The following is a 24792-nucleotide window of genomic DNA, read 5'->3' as shown; positions in this document are numbered from 1 at the left end:
CAAAACATGTTCATTCTTTCTGCAGATTTCCATGTTAGATTGATTTCTATACAATGCATAGTCCACAACAAATTGAAGTATTAAGGGTCTGTGCACACGTTGCGGATTTGGCTGTGGATACGCAGCAGTTTTCCATGCGTTGTACAGTACCATGTAAACCTATGGCAAACCAAATCCGCAGTGCACATGCTGTGGAAAACACCGCGTGGAAATGCTGCGGTTTATTTTCCGCAGCATGCCAATTCTTTGGGCAGATTCCGCAGCATTTTACACCTGTTCCATAATTGAAATCAGTGTTTTACCTGTGGATTTTTCAGAATCTGCGTGGAAAAATCCGCACGTGTGCACATACCCTAAAGGTGTTTTATGATTACATAATATTTATGACCAAATGATATTGATGACCTTAAAAGAAGCTGCTCTGCAATATTCGGACATAAATATCAGCTGATCATTGGGATGCTGATTATAAGCGCCTCACGGATCAGATATTGATGATCTATTCTAAGGTTGGGTCAACAATATTATGTGACTGGAGAAGCTCTTTAATGTATCATATGGTCATAATAAATAAGATAGCAACGTTTATGACGTTACTGCATGGTATACATATCCAATTTAATATCTAGTACACATAGGCATAAAGGACTACCTGACCTATCAGCCCCTACTACTTATAGCAACCACAAAAAAAAATGATACTAAGGTCCAAAAGTATCAAAATATAAACAACTTTATTATTAAAATCGTCAGACACTGGTGAAGAAAATGAGATACCAAACCACAAGATGTAAAAATGCTATGCAAAAAGGGGGCGCGTACCCAGAACATCTAATGATACACATGCACAGTCTATAGTCTCTCCCATGTGTCACAATGTGGACATATTGCATATATACAGATAAGTCCATATATATTTGGACAGAGACAACATTTTTATAATTTTGTTTACAGACATTACCACAATGAATTTTAAACAAAACAATTCAGATGCAGTTGAAGTTCAGACTTTCAGCTTTCATTTGAGGGAATCCACATTAAAATTGGATGAAGGGTTTAGGAGTTTCAGCTCCTTAACATGTGCCACTTTGTTTGTCTCAATCCAAATATATATGTAGTTTAGAGAGACATAGTCAAAAATACATAGTCAACTACTACTGGGTGGGTGGAAAAATCGACCATCATCTCTCTTATGGGTCAATATGCCCTGGAGAATCTAATAGATAAGCATAACACCAATAATAGTTACCCGTCAGTTAGTGCAGTCTAGATGTCCAGGGGACGCGCCTCTGTCCCAACGTGCGGGTCAGAGCAGCACCTTCGTCAGGGGAGCTTTTTGCATAGCATAATAAATAAGGTATTTTAGCAATTCTGATAATAGATCACTTAATCTTAATTAAGCCAGATGTATTTATAAGTAGGTCAGAGACATAGAACATTCTTCATATGAGCCTGAAAGTTGACTCTTGAATTTATGTTTATTTCGGCTTATTTTGCTGTTATCCTTAGAGGACATAGAGGAAGGGTTATTGAACAACTGATATTTTCTAATATGTTGATTAGCAATTCTATCAGTTCATGCAGCGTGATGACCTGCAAACATTGAAGGACAAACTATGCGGATTGTTTGAATAAGTGCATTGAACTGCAAGGTGGATTGCTGCTGAGGGGGAAAAGGAAAAAAAATGGAATCTCTTTAAATCTTCAGCTTAGCGAGTGTGAACGAGCTGAGTGTGACCTGAGCGTAAGTGTGAACAGCGGTAAGTGTGACTTGTGATTCAGTGACTTTGGATTCAGGGAGTTTCCAAGGGAGGAATTACTGAATTGTTGTCTGTATTTTATTAATACTTTGTATGTATTTTTATTTAACTTTTCTGCCTGGTGCAATCCCCATTAGGAAATGTGCTCCACTATTCTTAATGCCATCCAGTGTACATCTTGCCTCATGTATGCAATCCATGAGCAGCCGATCGAGGGTGCATACTGCTGTGCGAGATGTGAGCAGGTTGAGCATTTGGAAGCCCAGATTCTGAATCTAAATGTGCAGCTGGCAACACAGAGATCCATTGACAGTATGGAAAGGAGTCTTCTGCTCACTGAGCAGACACTCAATGGGATAGATGAGGGGGGTATTGTAGGATAGAGCTGCAGGACAGTGAAGCAGCAAGCTGGGTGACAGTTAGAAGGCCAGGTAGATGGAAGAGTGCAAGGGTGGCTAGTCAAGATCTGGCACACCCCAATAAGTTTGCTAAGTTGGCAGATGAGGGGGGTGCCAGTACAGGGGTAGCACTGCTGCAGCCAGGCATGTCCTCTGAAAGCCGGTCGGAGTGACTGCAGTAAGTAGGGAAATAGGAGAGCAGGGCAGGTTGACAGGTGCTGGTAGTGGGGGACTCAATTATTAGGGGATCAGATAGAGCAATCTGTCACAAAGACAGGTATCGTCGAATGGTGTGCTGCCTACCTGGCGCTCGAGTCCAACACATCGCTGATCGGGTTGACAGATTACTAGGAGGGGCTGGTGAGGAGCCAGCGGTCATGATGCACATTGGCACAAATGACAAGGTTAGAGGTAGGTGGAAGGTCCTTAAAGATGATTTCAGGGAATTAGGCTGCAAGCTGAAAGCAAGGACCTCCAGCGTGGTATTTTCCGAAATACTGCCTGTACCACGTGCCACGCCAGAGAGGCAACGGGAGATTAGGGAGGTTAATAAGTGGCACAAGAATTGGTGTAGGAAGGAGGGGTTTGGGTTCCTGCAGAACTGGCCCAACTTCTCAGTTGGCTACAGGCTCTACGCTTGGGACGGGCTGCACCTCAATGGGGAGGGTGCAGCTGTGCTGGGAGAGAAAATGGCTAGAAGGTTGGAGCAGTGTTTAAACTAGCGAATGGGGGGAGGGTATTCATTTTATTGGAGGGGAAGATAGTGCAGATAGAGTCCTGGGCACAAATAAGGAAGTTGGGGGTGGTGGCGGTGGCATGGGGTTTGTGGGGTTAGAACAGTTAATAATTTAAGAAAGAACAGAGGTACAGAGAGTTACATAAAGTGCATGTATACTAATGCCAGAAGCCTCGCCAACAAAATGGAAGAATTAGAATTAATGTTGTTGGAGCATAGTTATGACATGGTGGGGATATCTGAAACATGGCTGGATGAGAGCCACGACTGGGTTGTTAACTTGAAGGGTTATAGTCTGTTCAGAAATGACCGAATGGATAAGCGAGGGGGTTTTTATGTTTATATGTAAAATCATCCGTAAAACCCATCCTGCGTGATAATATAGATGAATCTAATAAAACTGTAGAGTCCCTGTGGGTGGAGATAAGGGGAGGGGGAAAAAATAAATTACTGACAGGGGCTAGTTATAAGTCTCCAAAAAAAATGGAAGCAATGGAGAATATCTTCGTACAGCAAATAGATGAAGCTGCGACTCAAGGAGAAGTCATTATTATGGGGAACTTCAACTACGCTGAAATAGATTGGGGAACAGAAACCTGCAGTTCCAGCAAAGGTAATCGGTTTTTGACAACTATGAGAGACAATTACCTTTCACAATTGGTTCAGGACCCAACAAGAAGGGGAAGCACAAAAGTGACAGCGCTCCATCCGGGTGTATTCCAAAATTCAATTCTTTATTAAAGCCATAAAAACAGCAGACAGCAACATTTCGACCTAATTGGTCTTTATCAAGCATGTCCTGACAGTGCAAAGGGCCGGCTATAAATGGTGCAGGCACCACACAGGGCACCAATCAACAATAAGCCCCACCCCCCCACATAATATAACAATACATACAATAATAAAAACAAAAATCAAACATATACCTAATAAAAATCTCCCCACCCAGGTACAGATTGCATGTACAAAATATACATACAGTGGGGCAAAAAAGTATTTAGTCAGTCAGCAATAGTGCAAGTTCCACCACTTAAAAAGATGAGAGGTGTCTGTAATTTACATCATAGGTAGACCTCAACTATGAGAGACAAACTGAGAAAAAAAAATCCAGAAAATCACATTGATCCAAAGCACACCACCAGGGCAACAAAGGAGTGGCTTCGTAAGAAGCATTTCAAGGTCCTGGAGTGGCCTAGCCAGTCTCCAGATCTCAACCCTATAGAAAACCTTTGGAGGGAGTTGAAAGTCCGTGTTGCCAAGTGAAAAGCCAAAAACATCACTGTTCTAGAGGAGATCTGCATGGAGGAATGGGCCAACATACCAACAACAGTGTGTGGCAACCCGAGTCTTATTTCGAATACTTGCACGGGAGCAATTATAAGCCTTATTCTTATACTTAATTACCTCCTGTTGGTAAAGTGCGGTAGCCATCTTGTTTGCTTTCCAACAAGAAGGGGGGCACTGCTGGTCCTAATATTAACCAACAGGCCAGACCGCATATCGAATATAACGGGTTGGTGGTCACTTGGGGAATAGTGATCACAAAATAAAAAGTTTTCATGTATCCTTTAATAAGATGTGTAGTAGAGCGGTTACAAGGACACTAAACTTCAGGAGGGCAAATTTACAACAGATGAGAGATGATCTTGGTGCAATTAACTGGGACGATATCCTGAGACATAAAAATACACAAAGAAAATGGGAGACGTTTATTAGCATCCTGGATAGGACCTGAGCACAGTATATACCGTATGGGAATAAACATACTAGAAATAGGAGGAAACCAATATGGCTAAATAGAGCTGTAAGGGGCGCAATAAGGGACAAAAAGAAAGCATTTAGAGAATTAAAGGAAGTAGGTAGTGATGAGGCATTAAATAAATACAGAAAATTAAATAAATTCTGTAAAAAGCAAATTAAGGCAGCAAAAATTGAGACAGAGAGACCCATTGCCAGAGAGAGTAAAAATAATCCCAAAATATTCTTTAACTGTGTAATTAGTAAGAAACTAAAAAATGATAGTGTTGGCCCCCTTAAAAATAGTCTGGGTGAAATGGTGGATGAGGATGAGGAAAAAGCCAATATGCTTAATGACTTTTTTTCATCAGTATTTACTCAAGAAAATTCCATGGCAGACAATATGATCAGTGATAAAAATTCCCCATTAAATGTCACCGGCTTAACCCAGCAGGAAGTACGGCGGCGTCTAAAAATCACTAAAATTGACAAATCTCTGGTCCCAGATGGGATACACCCCCGAGTACTGCAGGAATTAAATAAAGTTATTGATAGACCATTATTTTTAATCTTCAAACACTCCATAATAACAGGGTCTGTACCACAGGACTGGCGTATAGCAAATGTCACCACAAATGTCACCACAAATGTCACCACTAGTATTCAAAAAGGGGACAAAAACTGAACTCGGAAATTATAGGCCAGTAAGCTTAACCTCTACTGTGGGTAAAATCCTGGAGGGTATTCTAAGGGAGGCTATTCTGGAGTATCTGAAGAGGAATAACCTCATGACCCAATATCAACATGGGTTTACTAGGGACGGTTTCTGTCAGACAAATCTGATCAATTTCTATGAAGAGGTAAGTTTCAGACTGGACCAAGGGAACGCAGTGGACATAGTGTATATGGACTTTTCAAAAGCTTTTGATACGGTGTCACACAAAAGGTTGATACATAAAATGAGAATAAAGGGGATAGAGAAAAATATATGCAAGTGGGTTAAGAGCTGGTTCTGGGATAGGAAACAAAGGGTGGTTATTAATGGAACACACTCAAACTGGGCCGCGGTTAGCAGTGGGGTACCACAGGGTTCATTATTGGGCCCTCTACTTTTTAACATATTTATTAATAATCTTGTAGGGGGCATACAGAGTGGAATTTCAATATTTGCAGACAACACTAAACTCTGCAGGGTAATCAACACAGAGGTGAACAATTTTATATTACAGGATGATTTATGTAAACTAGAAACTTGGGCTGACAAGTAGATGAAGCTGCGACTCAAGGAGAAGTCATTATTATGGGGAACTTCAACTACCCTGAAATAGATTGGGGAACAGAAACCTGCAGTTCCAGCAAAGGTAATCGGTTTTTGACAACTATGAGAGACAATTACCTTTCACAATTGGTTCAGGACCCAACAAGAAGGGGAAGCACAAAAGTGACAGCGCTCCATCCGGGTGTATTCCAAAATTCAATTCTTTATTAAAGCCATAAAAACAGCAGACAGCAACATTTCGACCTAATTGGTCTTTATCAAGCATGTCCTGACAGTGCAAAGGGCCGGCTATAAATGGTGCAGGCACCACACAGGGCACCAATCAACAATAAGCCCCACCCCCCCACATAATATAACAATACATACAATAATAAAAACAAAAATCAAACATATACCTAATAAAAATCTCCCCACCCAGGTACAGATTGCATGTACAAAATATACATACAGTGGGGCAAAAAAGTATTTAGTCAGTCAGCAATAGTGCAAGTTCCACCACTTAAAAAGATGAGAGGTGTCTGTAATTTACATCATAGGTAGACCTCAACTATGAGAGACAAACTGAGAAAAAAAAATCCAGAAAATCACATTGTCTGTTTTTTTTAACATTTTATTTGCATATTATGGTGGAAAATAAGTATTTGGTCAGAAACAAAAATTAATCTCAATACTTTGTAATATATCCTTTGTTGGCAATGACAGAGGTCAAACGTTTTCTGTAAGTCTTCACAAGGTTGCCACACACTGTTGTTGGTATGTTGGCCCATTCCTCCATGCAGATCTCCTCTAGAACAGTGATGTTTTTGGCTTTTCACTTGGCAACACGGACTTTCAACTCCCTCCAAAGGTTTTCTATAGGGTTGAGATCTGGAGACTGGCTAGGCCACTCCAGGACCTTGAAATGCTTCTTACGAAGCCACTCCTTTGTTGCCCTGGTGGTGTGCTTTGGATCATTGTCATGTTGAAAGACCCAGCCATGTTTCATCTTCAATGCCCTTGCTGATGGAAGGAGGTTTGCACTCAAAATCTCACGATACATGGCCCCATTCATTCTTTCATGTACCCGGATCAGTCGTCCTGGCCCCTTTGCAGAGAAACAGCCCCAAAGCATGATGTTTCCACCACCATGCTTTACAGTAGGTATGGTGTTTGATGGATGCAACTCAGTATTCTTTTTCCTCCAAACACGACAAGTTGTGTTTCTACCAAACAGTTCCAGTTTGGTTTCATCAGACCATAGGACATTCTCCCAAAACTCCTCTGGATCATCCAAATGCTCTCTAGCAAACTTCAGACGGGACCGGACATGTACTGGCTTAAGCAGTGGGACACGTCTGGCACTGCAGGATCTGAGTCCATGATGGCGTAGTGTGTTACTTATGGTAGGCCTTGTTACATTGGTCCCAGCTCTCTGCAGTTCATTCACTAGGTCCCCCCGCGTGGTTCTGGGATTTTTGCTCACCGTTCTTGTGATCATTCTGACCCCACGGGGTGGGATATTGCGTGGAGCCCCAGATCGAGGGAGATTATCAGTGGTCTTGTATGTCTTCCATTTTCTAATTATTGCTCCCACTGTTGATTTCTTCACTCCAAGCTGGTTGGCTATTGCAGATTCAGTCTTCCCAGCCTGGTGCAGGGCTACAATTTTGTTTCTGGTGTCCTTTGACAGCTCTTTGGTCTTCACCATAGTGGAGTTTGGAGTCAGACTGTTTGAGGGTGTGCACAGGTGTCTTTTTATACTGATAACAAGTTTAAACAGGTGCCATTACTACAGGTAATGAGTGGAGGAAAGAGGAGACTCTTAAAGAAGAAGTTACAGGTCTGTGAGAGCCAGAAATCTTGATTGTGTGTTTCTGACCAAATACTTATTTTCCACCATAATATACAAATAAACTGTTAAAAAAACAGACAATGTGATTTTCTGGATTTTTTTTCTCAGTTTGTCTCCCATAGTTGAGGTCTACCTATGATGTAAATTACAGACGCCTCTCATCTTTTTAAGTGGTGGAACTTGCACTATTGCTGACTGACTAAATACTTTTTTGCCCCACTGTATACCCCACCAGAGTACAAAACTGCAGTACAGTCTAAAGGAGTTTCATCTGTCAGAGTCCGGAGGTGTGATCTTCACACGACAGTCCACCAATCACCACACCACCACATGGAGTAATAAACAATCCATTGCCAATCGGATTCAGGCTCTCTTAGATGTCATGAAGCCTGACGACGCCCTCAGATAAATCACATGTCCGGAAACTTCCTCACCACCAATTAGGGAGCCTGTAATAGAATCAACAAAGCGCTTAAAACATCCCATGCCACCACCCACTCAAACCCGGGAGCGTCGGCGCCTGCCCCTCCAGACACGCCCCCAACTGGGGACCCATCCAGAACCAAGAGCGTCACATACACACCCCCCGGGGGGGCGGGGCCAAACCGGGACGTTGCCACAGTAACCGCACCACATTCATGCCCTCAGCCGCAGCGTTCAAACACTGGCTAAGCCCAGCGACGTGATGGTGAGGATGCAGCCGCGGGGCCCCCCGGAGCTAGCAACCCACCAACTGGTGGGAAACCCACCCAAGGGACGATCCCGCAGTCTACATACCACACTCACCACATCGCATGGGCCACAGCGATGGACCGCAGCGTTCAATAACTGGCTCCGCCCAGAGATGTGATGGCGAGGATGCACCCGCGGGGCCCCCCGGAGCTAGCCACCCACCAACTGGTGGGAAACCCACCCAAGGGACGACCCCGCAGTTTACATACCTCGTTCACCACATCGCACGGGCCACCATGTCACTAGAACCACCGCAACCAAGGCACAATGTGTGCAGAAACACAGCGATAGGATGAAAAATATACTGACATCCCCATTCCATATACATATAATCCCAATAAAAGGGGGGAACCGTCCTGTGGGAAAAGAACATAACCATTAACAGAAGACCTCAGACATTAACACATAACCAGGAGATCCTATCACCATTCAATGAATATCTCACCACCCCCAAGTGGCCGTTAAAAGACATAGATAAACAGACCCAATAGGGTCTTATATCAAAACTGGACCTGTCAATAATTATCCACCGTCGACTCTGACAGCATACACTCAAATCAGTCTGAAATAAAGGGGTACAGCACACATTGACAACGCCTGACAAACCTGAGCAGAAAAGACATTAAAAACAAATACCAACAGTGATGGGACCGACCTCCTACCTAATACACCCATGTAAATTGAAATCAATATTAAGGCCCCTAGGTTGTAGTGACCCCAACATGTATATCCAGCGAAGTTCCTTGGCCTTGAGAATTTGTAATCTATTACCTCCCCTCCTGAGCAGTGGTACACTGTCAATCACCCTGAACCTAAGTTGATTTATAGAGTGTTTATTATCAATAAAGTGTTTAGGCACTGGCAAATCCGTGATTCCTGTTCTTACTGTACTCTTATGTTTAGTAATACGGGCTTTTACCTCCATAGTCGTCTCACCAACATAAGTGAGCCCACACGGGCATACAATCATGTACACGACAAAACTGGAGGTACATGTATACCTCTCCTTGAGAAAAATCTTTTTCCCAGTATGCGGGTGATGGAAAAACTCCCCTTTTAACATATTATTGCAGCAGGAGCAGCCCAAACAAGGGAAATTGCCATTTTTCACAGTGCTCAGGGTACCTTGAATAGATTTTTTAGAAGTTCCAATGTCAGACTTCACAAGTTTATCTCTGAGGTTACATCCCCTTCTGAATGACATCATTGGGGGCGCCTCAAAGTTAGAAACAGAGGGCAAACCCCGCTGTAGTAGAGGCCAATGTCGTCTCAATATATTGCCCACCCGACTACTTGCCGAGTTGTATGTCGATACAAAGGGGATTCTATCCACAGTTGACCCAACCCGAGTCTTATTTCGAATACTTGCACGGGAGCAATTGTAAGCCTTATTCTTATACTTAATTACCTCCTGTTTGTGAAGTGCGGTAGTCATCTTGTTTGCTTTCCAACAAGAAGGGGGGCACTGCTGGTCCTAATATTAACCAACAGGCCAGACCGCATATCGAATATAACGGGTTGGTGGTCACTTGGGGAATAGTGATCACAAAATAAAAAGTTTTCATGTATCCTTTAATAAGATGTGTAGTAGAGCGGTTACAAGGACACTAAACTTCAGGAGGGCAAATTTACAACAGATGAGAGATGATCTTGGTGCAATTAACTGGGACGATATCCTGAGACATAAAAATACACAAAGAAAATGGGAGACGTTTATTAGCATCCTGGATAGGACCTGAGCACAGTATATACCGTATGGGAATAAACATACTAGAAATAGGAGGAAACCAATATGGCTAAATAGAGCTGTAAGGGGCGCAATAAGGGACAAAAAGAAAGCATTTAGAGAATTAAAGGAAGTAGGTAGTGATGAGGCATTAAATAAATACAGAAAATTAAATAAATTCTGTAAAAAGCAAACTAAGGCAGCAAAAATTGAGACAGAGAGACCCATTGCCAGAGAGAGTAAAAATAATCCCAAAATATTCTTTAACTGTGTAATTAGTAAGAAACTAAAAAATGATAGTGTTGGCCCCCTTAAAAATAGTCTGGGTGAAATGGTGGATGAGGATGAGGAAAAAGCCAATATGCTTAATGACTTTTTTTCATCAGTATTTACTCAAGAAAATTCCATGGCAGACAATATGATCAGTGATAAAAATTCCCCATTAAATGTCACCGGCTTAACCCAGCAGGAAGTACGGCGGCGTCTAAAAATCACTAAAATTGACAAATCTCTGGTCCCAGATGGGATACACCCCCGAGTACTGCAGGAATTAAATAAAGTTATTGATAGACCATTATTTTTAATCTTCAAACACTCCATAATAACAGGGTCTGTACCACAGGACTGGCGTATAGCAAATGTCACCACAAATGTCACCACAAATGTCACCACCAGTATTCAAAAAGGGGACAAAAACTGAACTCGGAAATTATAGGCCAGTAAGCTTAACCTCTACTGTGGGTAAAATCCTGGAGGGTATTCTAAGGGAGGCTATTCTGGAGTATCTGAAGAGGAATAACCTCATGACCCAATATCAACATGGGTTTACTAGGGACGGTTTCTGTCAGACAAATCTGATCAATTTCTATGAAGAGGTAAGTTTCAGACTGGACCAAGGGAACGCAGTGGACATAGTGTATATGGACTTTTCAAAAGCTTTTGATACGGTGTCACACAAAAGGTTGATACAAAAAATGAGAATAAAGGGGATAGAGAAAAATATATGCAAGTGGGTTAAGAGCTGGTTCTGGGATAGGAAACAAAGGGTGGTTATTAATGGAACACACTCAAACTGGGCCGCGGTTAGCAGTGGGGTACCACAGGGTTCATTATTTGGCCCTCTACTTTTTAACATATTTATTAATAATCTTGTAGGGGGCATACAGAGTGGAATTTCAATATTTGCAGACAACACTAAACTCTGCAGGGTAATCAACACAGAGGTGAACAATTTTATATTACAGGATGATTTATGTAAACTAGAAACTTGGGCTGACAAATGGCAAATGAGCTTTAATGGGGATGAATGCAAGGTCATGCACTCAGGTAGAAGTAATAAGTAGGGTTGAGCGAAACGGGTCAAAAATTTTCAAAAGTCGCCGACTTTTGGCAAGGTCGGGTTTCATAAAACCCGACCCGACCCCTGTGTGGGGTCGGCCATGAAGTCGGCGATCTTTTGAATCTGGAATCGGAATTCCGATACCGATTCTCGATATGTTTAAGATATCGGGAATTGGTATCGGAATTCAGATTTAAGTGTAAAATAAAGAATTAAAATAAAAAATATCGCAATACTTACCCTCTGACGCGCCCTGGTACTAACCGGGAACCTTCCTCCTTCGAATCAGCGCTTCCAGGACCTTGCAGTGACGTCGCGGCTTGTGATTGGTCGCGGGGCCGCCCATGTGACCGCTCGCGGGGCCGCCCATGTGACCGCTCGCGCGACCAATCAGAAGCCGTGATGTCACCGCGACGTCACCGAAGGTCCTGCAAGCGCTGATTCTTAGGAAGGAAGGCTGTTGGAAAGAAGCAGGGTGCGTCCGAGGGTGAGTATATACCTAATAGGAATATACTCACCCTCGGACGCGCCCTGCTTCTTTCCGGCAGCCTTCCTTCCTAAGAATCAGCCCTTCCAGGACCTTCGGTGACGTCGTGGTGACGTTGCGGCTTGTGATTGGTCGCGCGAACGGGCAAATGGGCGGCCGCGCAACCAATCACAAACCGCGACGTCACCGCGACGTCACCGCAAGGTCCTGGAAGGGCTGATTCGAAGGAGGAAGGTTCCCGGTTAGTACCAGGGCGCGTCAGAGGGTAAGTATTGCGATATTTTTTATTTTAATTCTTTATTTTACACTAAAATATGAATCGCAGGGCCTGAAGGAGAGTTTCCGCTCCTTCAGACCCTGGGAACCATGGAAACCCAATGCACTGCATTGGGTTTCGGGTTTCGGCCGACCCCGACCCCGACTTTTTTATAGGATCGGCCGATTTCACTCGACCCGACTTTTGAAAAAGTCGGGTTTCGTGAAACCCGACCCGATCCTATAAAAGTAAAGGTCGCTCAACCCTAGTAATAAGATGTATGACTATGTGCCTTATTCTAAAACTCTGGGCAAAACAGTCAATGAAAAAAACCTTGGTGAATGGGTGGATGACAAACTCACATTTAGTGGCCAGTGTCAGGCAGCTGCTACAAAGGCAAGTAAAATAATGTGATGCATTAAAAGAGGCATTGATGCTCATGAGGAGAACATAATTTTACCTCTATACAAGTCACGAGTTCGACCACACTTAGAATACTGTGCACAGTTCTGGTCTCCGGTGTATAAGTACATAGACCTTTCTGATGATCTTTTTAATCATAGACCTGAGACAGGGACAATGGGGGCTCCTCTACGTCTGGAGGAAAGAAGGTTTAAGCAGTGAGAATATGGAACTCTCTTTCATATGATGTTGTAATGAGTGATTCATTACTTAAATTTAAGAGGGGACTGGATGCCTTTCTTGAAAAGTATAATGTTACAGGTTATATATATTAGATTCCTTGATAGGGCGTTGATCCAGGGAACTAGTCTGATTGCCGTATGTGGAGTCGGGAAGGAATTTTTTTCCCCAATTTGGAGCTTACGTTTTGCCACATGGGTTTTTTTTGCCTTCCTCTGGATCAACATGTTAGGGCATGTTAGGTTAGGCTATGGGTTGCACTAGATGGACTTAAAGTCTTCCTTCAACCTTAATAACTATGTTACTAATTAAACAATGATAAATTACCTCATCCCACTTTCCCCATGACCTGTGGATGATGGCCTGAAGGACAATGGTGAACTTTTAAAGGGGATCTGCCTCTGCTCCTAAAAAGAGACTCTACATGACAGAAGCAACAGTAGTATAGCTCCAACCTGAGAAATACATACAGGGGTTGGACAAAATAATGGAAACTCCTGGAAACATCCAACAAAAGTTAGTTTAATATGGTGTAGGTCCACCTTTTGCGGTGATTACAGCCTCAATTCTTCGAGGTATGGATTCATACAAGGTGTGAATTGTCTCCAAAGGAATGTTAACCCATTTTGCAGTTAAAACACCCTCCAGTTCTTTGAGCGATGATGGCGAAATCAACGTCTAACTTGAATCTCTAAAATCGACCATAAATGCTCAATAATGTTGAGGTCTGGGGATTGTGGGGCCAGATGAGATGCTCAACTTCATTAGAATGTTCCTCGTGCCATGCTTTAACGATTCTAGCTGTATGAATTGGTGCGTTATCATCCTGAAAGATCTGAAAGATGGCATTCTCCTCCAGGAACAGTGCTTGAACTATTGGATGCACTTGGTCGCCCAAAATGCCTAAATAATCTTGGCTGTTAATTCTTCCATGAAGGGATATCATTGGCCCAGTGGATCTCCACGAAATAGCACCTCAGATCACCACAGAACCTCCGCCAGAGAAGGCAGTCTGGATGGAATGCTTCTTTCGGTTGTCTCCAAACGTACACTTGGCTGGAGGTCAGGAAATAGGGTAAACAATGATTCGTCTGAGAATATCACGTTTCCACTGCTCGAGGGACCAATTCTGGAACGCTTGGAAACATTTGTCATTGAGAGCAGCGGTTTTCTAATTGCAGCTCTTCCGTGGAATCCAGATTTGTGCAGCTCCCAATGAACAGTTTTCGTGGAAACTGGGTTCTGTAGGTGTTCATTGAGCTCAGCAGTAATTTTAGGAGCCGTGGCCTTGCGATTCTCTCTCACAATTCTCAGTCAACTTTGACTTTCGGCCCGACCTGTGCTTTGCTGCGGACATTTTTCATTCTCTTTCAAACGCAGTCATTACTTTGGAGACAGTACCTCTTGACATGCCAAGCATTCGGGCACTTCCTGTTACACTAGCGCCTGCCATACGAGCACCAACAATCTGGCCTCTTTGAAAATCCGAGAGGTCTGCCTTTGGCATCAGGTTCTCATCAATGTTCTTACAATTATGCAAAACAAACTGTTAATTTACATACACATATCACATAACTCAAATACTCAACTACAAAACATTACCATATGTCACAGTTTGCATGTTTATCACATGTTTGAAGATTATGATACCAAAAGGTTAGGTGTTTACATTATTTTGTCCAACCCCTGTATTTGACACACTCTACAAGCTGCCAGCTTAAGAGACAATGGCCCTAGCTGGAGGAATTCAAATCTGCTCCATTAACCATCACTGAACCCATGGAGATGTTTGGAGAAGACAGGTTGGGACAATCAGATCAACTGGACCCATGGAGACAACTGGAGAAGCCAGGTTGGGACAGTCAAGTCACGTCGTCACATACCTCAATGGACTATCAGCTTCCTAAGCTTGACGTTACTTCCTCTCTGTGGGTGCTCTACAAAAGCAGGGTGCCACTAGACGAGATAGTCGGCCCTGGAAACCCTGAAGTTGCAGCTGCTCTAATCTTGGCAAGCCACCGGAAGGGTGAGACTCTGTAATTTGCACCATCTTGTGTATTTGCTGAGACTGCTCTATTTCTGAATGTCTGTTGGTGGTTCAATATAGTATTGCCACACTGTTTTACCCTCATCCTATGTTGTCTGAGCAGTATTCTTCTGAGGGAAATGTAGTATGGGTGTTTGATGGGATGAGCCTTTCTCAATGCGAACTTTCTAAAAACAGGCCAGCGGACAAAAGCACCTACTGACCCTCATGTCTCCGCAGAGATATTATTAATTTACTATCGCAAATTATGCACTTAAAGTGTTAATGTGTAGTCATAGTAAGATGGTGCTCTACGATTATAAAATGTGTTGTGAATTCTGTGGCAGAGCTCCCTCCTGTGGTCACAAGTGGTACTTCGGCTGATTCTCTCTGTGAGCTTCTGTTGGTGGAGGGAAGTGGTACTGCGGCTTCTGAGTTTCCTCCCTCAGGTGATCTGGTGAGGTCGTTAGGTGCTTCTCTACTTAACTCCACCTAATGCTTTGATCCTGGCTTCCTGTCAATGTTCCAGTGTTGGACTTGCTTTTCCCTGGATCATTCCTGTGGCCTGCTGCTCTGCATAGCTAAGTTCTTCTTTGCTATTTGTTTGCTATTTTTTCTGTCCAGCTTGTCTAATTTGTTGCTGGAAGCTCTGGGACGCAAAGGGTGTACCTCCGTGCCGTTAGTTCGATACGGAGGGTCTTTTTGCCCCCTTTGCGTGGTGTTCTTTAGGGTTTTGTGTAGACCGCAAAGTTACCTTTTCTATCCTCGATCTGTTAAGAAAGTCGGGCCTCACTTTGCTGAATCTATTTCATCTCTACGTTTGTCTTTTCATCTTAACTCACAGTCATTATATGTGGGGGGCTGCCTTTTCCTTTGGGGTATTTCTCTGAGGCAAGGTAGGCTTATTTTCTATCTTCAGGCTAGTTAGTTTCTCAGGCTGTGCCGAGTTGCATAGGCAGAGTTAGGCGCAATCCACGGCTGCCTCTAGTGTTGTTTGGAGAGGATTAGGGATTGCGGTCTGCAGAGTTCCCACGTCTCAGAGCTCGTTCTATGATTTTGGGTTATTGTCAGATCACTGTATGTGCTCTGACCGCTATATCCATTGTAGTACTGAATTGCCTTTCATAACAAAAATGTAATTCAGGCACTATATGGTAATGATTTTCAGTAAAAGGGGGATTACTCAGTTGATAAAATGATATTATATAGATGCCCTATTCCCTTTTTATGTACATGCTAGCTGAAGAGCCCGGCGTTGCCTGGGCATAGTAAATATCTGTGGTTAGTTATAGCACCTCACTTCTCTTATTTTCCCACCATGCTTCTCATTTTCCCCCTCACATCTCTCATTTTCTCCTTAACACCTCTCATTTTCCCCCTCACTCCTCTCATTCCCCCTAACACTTGTCATTTCAACCTCACATCTGTCATTTTCTGATCACTCCACTTTTTTCCCTCACTCCTCTCATATTGCACTCACACCTTTTCATTTTCACCTCACACCCCTCATTTTCACCTCACACCTCTCATTTTCCCCTCAGTATATACATGATTGTCATCTCCCTTATATATAGTATACACCTGTATGTCATCTCCTGTATATAGTATATACCTGTATGTCATCTCACTTGTAAATAGTATATACCTGCTGTATGTCATCTCCTCCTGTATATTGTATATACCTATGTGTCATCTCCTCCTGTACATAGTATATACCTGTATGATATCTCTTCTGTATATACAGTACTATATACCTATATGTCATCTCCTCCTATATATAGTATATACCTGTATGTCATCTCCTGTATATAGTATATATCTGTATGTCATCTCCCCTGTATATAGTATATACCTGCTGTATGTCATCTCCTCCTCTATATACCTATGTGTCATCTCCTGTTTTATATAGTATATACCTGTATGTCATCTCCTTCTGTATATAGTATATATGTGTGTCATCTCCTCCTGTATATAGTATATACCTGTAAGTCATCTCCTCCTGTATATAGTATATACCTGTGTGTCATCTGCTCCTGTATATAGTATATACCTGTGTGTCATCTCTTCCTGTATATAGTATATACTTGTGTGTCATCTGCTCCTGTATATAGTATATATCTGTGTGTCATCTCCTCCTGTACATAGTATATATGTGTCATCTCCCCTGTATATAGTATATGCCTGTGTGTCATCTCCACCTGTATATAGTATATACCTGTGTGTCATCTCCTCCTGTATATAGTATATATCTGTGTGTCATCTCCTCCTGTATATAGTATGTACCTGTATGTCATCTCCTCCTGTATATAGTATATACCTGTTTCATCTCCTCCTGTATATAGTATACACCTGTGTGTCATCTCCCTTGTATATCGTATATACCTGTGTGTCATCTCCCCTGTATATAGTATATACCAGTGTGTCATCTCCTCCTGTATATAGGGGCGCCCCCTGAGGAAGCGGTAAAGACTGAACGCGAAACGCGCGTTGGGGTACGTGATCCAGGACCCATACAGGACCCCTTTGCACACATGGGTAATTTACTTACTTGTTTTGATTTAATTTAGATCATGTTATTAATGTTTGTGGGATGTGTGGTGACCTTTAGTATATGGCCACTAGGAGTATATCATTTGGGTTGATCGCCACACTTCTGTATGAACTCTGCTCATGTGTGGACAGTACACGTTTTGACATTTTGACAAATACGTTTTTTTTATTTTATTGGTCCTGTTCTGTGTACCTGGATGATCGGATGTACTTGGATACAGTTGCTATTATGTTTATATACTATTGATTATTGTCCGCTATCATTGTATTTATGTATTTGATTTTTCAATAAATATTTTTTATGTGATTTTTTGGCCAGTTTTGACTCTTGGTTCTCCTGATATTGTTATCTGTTTAATGAGTCGCCACATGTGTTTTGATAGTACTTTTACACTGACGCTTTTTCTGTTTTGTGTGTGTCGAGTTGCATGTGACTGGTTAGTGTAGCAAGTTGTGTGCAGCAAGTTTTGCGCATGGCGAGTTTTGCGCGTGGCAAGTTTTATGTGTGGTGCGTTTTGAGTATGTGCAAGTTTTGTGTGAGGCAACTTTTGCATGTGTTGCAACTTTTGTGCATGTGGCAATTTTTCCGTGTGTGCAGGTTTTGTGTGTGGCGAGTTTTCCACGAGGTGAGTTTTGCATGTGTGGCGAGTTTTGCGTGAGCCTAGTTTTGCCTGTGGTGAGTTTTGCGCGTGGCGAGTTTTGAGCGGCGACTTTTGTGTTTCAACTTTTATGTGGTGAGGTTGGTGTATGTGTGGTGAAATGTGTGCTGAGGGTGGTATATGTGTTCAAGCACGTGGTAGTGTGTGGCGCATTTTGCGTGTGTGTTCATATCCCCGTGTGTGGTGAGTATCCCATGTCGGGGCCCCACCTTAGCAACTGTATGGTATATACAGTATATATACGGTATATCACTCTTTAAGTCCCCCTTGTTCACATCTGGCAGCTGTCAATTTGCCTCCAACACTTTTCCTTTCACTTTTTCCCCATTATGTAGATAGGGGCAAAATTGTTTGGTGAATTGGAATGCGCAGGGTTAAAATTTCACCTCACAACATAGCCTATGACGCTCTCGGGGTCCAGACGTGTGACTGTGCAAAATTTTGTTGCTGTAGCTGCGACGGTGCAGATGCCAATCCCGGACATAAACACATACACACACACCTTCAGCTTTATATATTAGATGGACAAATAAATATGAACATCATATACACAATAATATATTTATGTAATCATATACTTTATATACACTGCTCAAAAAAATAAAGGGAACACTAAAATCCCACATCCTAGATATCACTGATTGAAATATTCCAGTTGTAAATCTTTATTCATTACATAGTGGAATGTGTTGAGAACAATAAAACCTAAAAATAATCAACATAAATCACAACTAATATTCCACGGAGGTCTGGAGTTGGAATGATGCTCAAAATCAAAGTGGAAAATGAAGTTACAGGCTGATCCTACTTCAGTGGAAATGCCTCAAGACAAGGAAATTATGCTCAGTAGTGTGTGTGGCCTCCATGTGCCCATATGACCTCCCTACAATTCCTGGGCATGCTCCTCATGAGGTGGTGGATGGTCTCCTGAGGGATCTCCTCCCAGACCTGGACTAAAGCATCCGTCAACTCCTAGATAGTCTGTGGTGTAACATGACATTGATGGATGGTGGGAGACATGATGTCCCAGATGTGCTCAGTCGGATTCAGGTCTGAAGAATGGGCGGGCCAGTCCATAGCTTTAGTGCCTTCATCTTGCAAGAACTAATGACACACTCTAGCCACATGAGGTCTGGCATTATCCTGCATTAGGAGGAACTCAGGGCCAACCGCACCAGTATATGGTCTCACAAGGGGTCTGGGGATCTTATCTCGGTACCTAATAGAAGTCAAACTACCTCTAGTGAGCAAATGGAGGGCCCTGTGGCCCTCCAAAGAAATGCCACCCAACACCATTACTGACCAACTGCCAATCCGGTCATGCTGAAGGATGTTTCTGGCAGCAGGTCGCTCTTCTCGGCATCTCCAGACTCTGTCTCGTCTGTCACATGTGCTCAGTGTGAACCTGCTTTCATCTGTGAAGAGCACAGGGCGCCAGTGGCAAATTTGCCTATCCTGGAGTTCTGTAGAAAATGCCAAGCATCCTGCATGGTGTTGGGCTGTGAGCACAACCCCCATCCGTGGACGTCGGGCACTCAGACCATCCTCATGGAGTCAGTTTCAAACCGATTTTGCAGAGACATGCACGTTTGTGGCCTGCTGGAGGTCATTTTTCAGGGCTCTGGCAGTGCTCCTCCTGTTCCTCCTTGCACAAAGGCTGAGGTAGTGGTCCTGCTGCTGGGTTGTTGCCCTTATACGGCCCCCTCCACGTCTCCTGGTGTACTGGCCTATCTCTTGGTAGCGCCTCCAGCCTGTGTATACTACGCTGACAGACACAGCAAACCTTCTTGCCACAGCTCACAATGATGTGCCATCCTGGATGAGCTGCACTACCTGAGCCACTTGTGTGGGTTGTAGAGTCCATTTCATGCTACCACGAGTGTGAAAGCACAACCAACATTCAAAAGTGACCGAAACATCAGCCAGAAAGCATTGGTACTGAGATGTGGTCTGTGATCCCCACCTGCAGAACCACTCCTTTATTGTGTGTCTTGATAATTGCCAATAATTTCTATCTGTTGTCTATTCCATTTGCATAACAGCATGTGAAATTGATTGTCAAACAGTGTTGCTTCCTAAGTGGACAGTTTGATATCACTGAAGTTTGACTTACTTGGCGTTATATTCTGTTGTTTAAGTGTTCCCTTTATTTTTTTGAGCGGTGTATATATATATATATATAAAATATACATACCGCATAAACTCGAGTATAAGCCGACCCGAGTATAAGCCGAGCCCCCTAATTTTGCAACAAAAAACTGGGAAAACGTAATTACTCAAGTATAAGCCTAGGGTGGGAAATGCAGCAGCTACCAGTAAATGTCAAAAGTAAAAATAGGTACCAATAAAAGTAAAATTAATTGAGACATCAGTAGGTTAAGTCTTTTTGAATATTGATATTGAATCAAGAGCCCCATATAATGCTCCATAAAGTTTATGATGGGCCCCATAAGATGCTCCATATTAAAATATGCCCCTTATAATCCTGGATAAAGGTTAATAATGGCCCCATAAGATGCTCCAGAGACACATTTGCCCCATATAGTGCTGCACAAACATTGATTATGGCCCCATAATATGCTCCATACAGACACTTGCCCCATACAATGCTGCACAAACGTTAATTATGGCCCCATAAGATGCTCCATACAGACATTTGCCCCATACAATGCTGCACAAACATTAATTATGGCCCCATAAGATACTCCATACAGACACTTGACCCATACAGTGCTACACAAACATTGATTATGGCCCCATAAGATGCTCCATACAGACACTTGCCCCATTTGCTCTTGCTGCGATAAAAAAATCACATACTCATCTCTCGTCGCTCAGGCCCCTGGAACTTGCAATATTCACCTTTTCTCGATCCGGTGCTACTCCATCTTCAGCGTCTTCTTCAGACGCCAGAACGAGGAGAGGTGAATATCATGCAGTGCTCCCCCTCCCCATTATACTCACCTGCTCCTGGCGCGGTCCCTGGTTCCCTGATGCAGCAGCTTCTTCCTGTATTGAGCGGTCACAGTTACCGCTCATTACAGTAATGAACATGCGGCTCCACCCCTATGGGAGGTGGAGCCGCATATTCATTACTGTAAAGAGCTGTACCATGTGACCGCTCAGTACAGGAAGAAGCTGCGGTGTCGGGGAACCAGGGAACGCGCCATGAGCAGGTGAGTATTATTAGACAGCCCCCGCTCCCCCTCCCCTGCCGACCCCTGGGTATGACTCGAGTATAAGCCAAGAGGGGGACTTTCAGCCCCCAAAAATGGACTGAAAATCTCGGCTTATACTTGAGTATATACGGTATATATTATTTCTATAATTCTATACACAATATACAACTTTATATTTTTTTATTTTCCATTTATTCTACTGTAGTATTAGTATGAGCCTTCCTTTAGCAGGTACCAATCGCAATTAAAAACCTAAGATAAGTTATAATAATTTATATATATAGATATATGTAAATATTTACAAATTACTTACATATCATAAAAAGAAATTGTAACATTTTTAGTCCTCCAACCCCTTGATCTGTGCTTGACTAAACTATGAAATCAATAAAGCCCTCTGTTCCATTTTCAGTCTGATTATGCAAAGTTGATGATACTTATATATCTCAACATTGAGAAGCTGATACAATTAAGATCAAAGCTATCAAATGGATAGAGTTGAACTGCAGCAATCTATATTTTCTGAAAAAGAATCTTCCATGAGCTTGAATAAAATGTGTGCCCTTTTCGGTTATCAAATCATATTAACTTTTCTTAGTCACAGTGGTTTAGTGGCAAACATTGCTTCCAGAAGCATAAAGACACTTGCATTATCTTGCATCCAGACCCTCTATAAAATTTCATAAAAACATCTAAGAATAAATTAGTTGTGCCGATAAATCCATCTTTTACATTATACATACTATTTGAGAGCAGATAAAAAAAAAATATATATATATGTATATATGTGTGTGTGCGTGTGTGTGTGTCTGTGTGTGTGTGTGTATATATATATATATATATATATATATTTACATATCTGTTAATTGATATTAATTATAGACTTGCAAAAAAGTTGAGTCCTAGGAGCAATAAAATCTCCTCTTCTGCTGCACCTGTTATCAGTTTATTCCACCAGGTATCTTCAGATATATTTTCAGTTCTACTGAATATTTTTCACACTGTGACAAGAGTTTAAACCCTATTGTACCAAGTCTTTCAATTGCCTGAATTGAGCAATAGGGAAACTATAGTAACCAATAATCTGTTTAACTTCAATGGAAACTATGTATCTTTTTCTATTACAAAGCAAGGGATCAACTCTTGAGACCTTTATAACAAGAGATGGCAGGGAGGAAGGTTACTTTGTCCATACACATGCAAGTTTTGTCTTGATGTGCTTTATGTAGGCTGTAATCAATCAACTGGAAAACAAGAACACCCTGTAAGACACAAATTCTAGTATTTTCATGAGATTATGCAACATGATACCCAAAAAAGGATAAAAGCACTCTATATACTTAAAAGGCATACATAGTATACCATACTTCTATTGCAAGAATTTAAACATTTATATATATAAATATATATATACATATATATACAGTTGTGCGAAAACCTTCCCGATTTCCTTTTCTTTTGCATGTTTGTCACAATTAAATGTTTCAGATCACCAAACAAATTTAAATATTAGACAAAAATAACACAAGTAAACACAAAATGTGTTATTTTACATGAAGGTCTTTATTATTAAGAATTAATTAACTCTAAATCTACAGTGCCCTGTGTGAAAAAGTGTTTGCCCCCTAAACCTAACTGGTTGGGCCTTCCTAAAGCAGTAATCAAGCTTGTGCGATAACTGGCAATGAGGCTTTTCCTATGGTCTGGAGCAATTTTGGCACACTGATCTCAGCAGAATTGTAATTCAGCCACTTTGGAGTGAATCCAAGCATGAGCCGCCTTTTTAAGGTTATGCCACAGCATTTCAATTGGATTAAGGTCAGTACTTTGACTAGGCCACTCCAAAGTCTTAATTTTGTTTTTCTTCAGCCATTCAGAGGTGGACTTGCTGGAGTGTTTTGGATCATTGTACTGCTGCATAACCCAAATGCACTTTAGCTTTAGGTCACAAACAGATGGCCGGACATTCTCTTTCAGGAATTTATGGTAGACAGCAGAATTCATGGTTCCTTTTACCATAGCACATCTTCCAGGTCCTGAAGCAGCAAATCAGCTCAAGACCATCACGCTACCACCACTATATTTTACTGCTGATATTATGTTCCTTTTCGGATATGCTGTGTTACTTCTACTCCAGATGCAATGGGATATACAACTTCCAGAAAGTTCAACTTTTTTTTTGTCAGTCCACAGAGTATTCTCACAAAATTCTTGGGGATAATCAAGATGTTTTCTGACAAAACTGAGATGAGCCTTTATGTTGTTATTTGTCAACAGTGGTTTTCGTCTTGGAACTCTGCCATGCATGCCATTTTTGCCCAGTCTCTTTCTTAAATTGAGGTCTGTAGTTCTTAGCCTGTTGTCATGGAGTCTTGTGACCTCTTGGATGAGATTTCGCTGCATTTTGGGGTTAATTTTGGTTGGTCAGCCACTCCTGAGAAGGTTCACCAATGTTCCATGTTTTCACCATTTGTGGATAATGGCTCTCACTGTAGTTTTTGGAGTCCCAGTACTTTAGAAATTGCTTTAAAATCTTTTCTAGACTAATAGATCTCAATTGCTTTGTTTCACATTTGTTCCAAAACTTCTTTGAAGCGCTGCATGATGGCTAGCATTTGACGAATTTTTGGTCTAGTTCACTTTGCCAGGCTGGTCCTATTTAAGTGATGTCTTGATTTTTAACAGGTATGGCAGTAATCAGGCCTTGGTGTGCCCAAGAAATTTGAACTCAGCTTCCCAAAGACATTATAAAGCACAGGTAATTGATTCTTTAGGGGGGGAGCAATCACTTTTTTACATAGGACACTGTAGGTTTGGATTTATGTTTCCCTTAATAATAAAGATGTTCATTTAAAAACTGCATTTTGTGTTTACTTGTGTTATCTTTGTCTAATATTTAAATTTGTTTGGTAATCTGAAAAAATTACATGTGACAAACATGCAATTGGTTTCTTTGGGATGTCATTATGATTTAAAAAGAGAAAACACAATAGTTTGACAATAAATGGCTTCACCAAACCACTAACCATGAGTGGAGAAAAAGTTTTGGTGTTATCATTAATATTCTCTGAAAAAGGGCCAAGAAAGCAAAAATTCTGCTGAGGTATGTAAACTTTTGAGCATAACTGTATATTGTGAGAGGTTGACACACTCAGCTGCTTTCCCAGGTAGACACGGGAACTGTTCTGGTAGAAGATCACCTGCTGGTTAATTGTGGATAGAATAAACCTTGGCAGGGTTCAGCAAAATAAACAGAGCCTTGCTGGCATAACAGTAAAACAAACAAAACAGTCCATATGAGTCCATTCCCTGCAGGGTTCACCTGCACTTAACCCACATAGTCCTCAGCTTCTCTTGGAGCTATGTGGGAGTTCCTGCTCTCCCAAGAGACAACCCCGCCTGACTCTCATGCCCAGATATTTAACATCCCATGTGATGGTCACATGACCTTGACC

The sequence above is a fragment of the Ranitomeya imitator genome, chromosome 6, assembly GCF_032444005.1.
Source record: "Ranitomeya imitator isolate aRanImi1 chromosome 6, aRanImi1.pri, whole genome shotgun sequence".
NCBI lineage: Eukaryota > Metazoa > Chordata > Amphibia > Anura > Dendrobatidae > Ranitomeya > Ranitomeya imitator.
The sequence above is the reverse complement of the archived record's forward strand: the minus strand, read 5'-3'. Positions refer to the sequence as shown.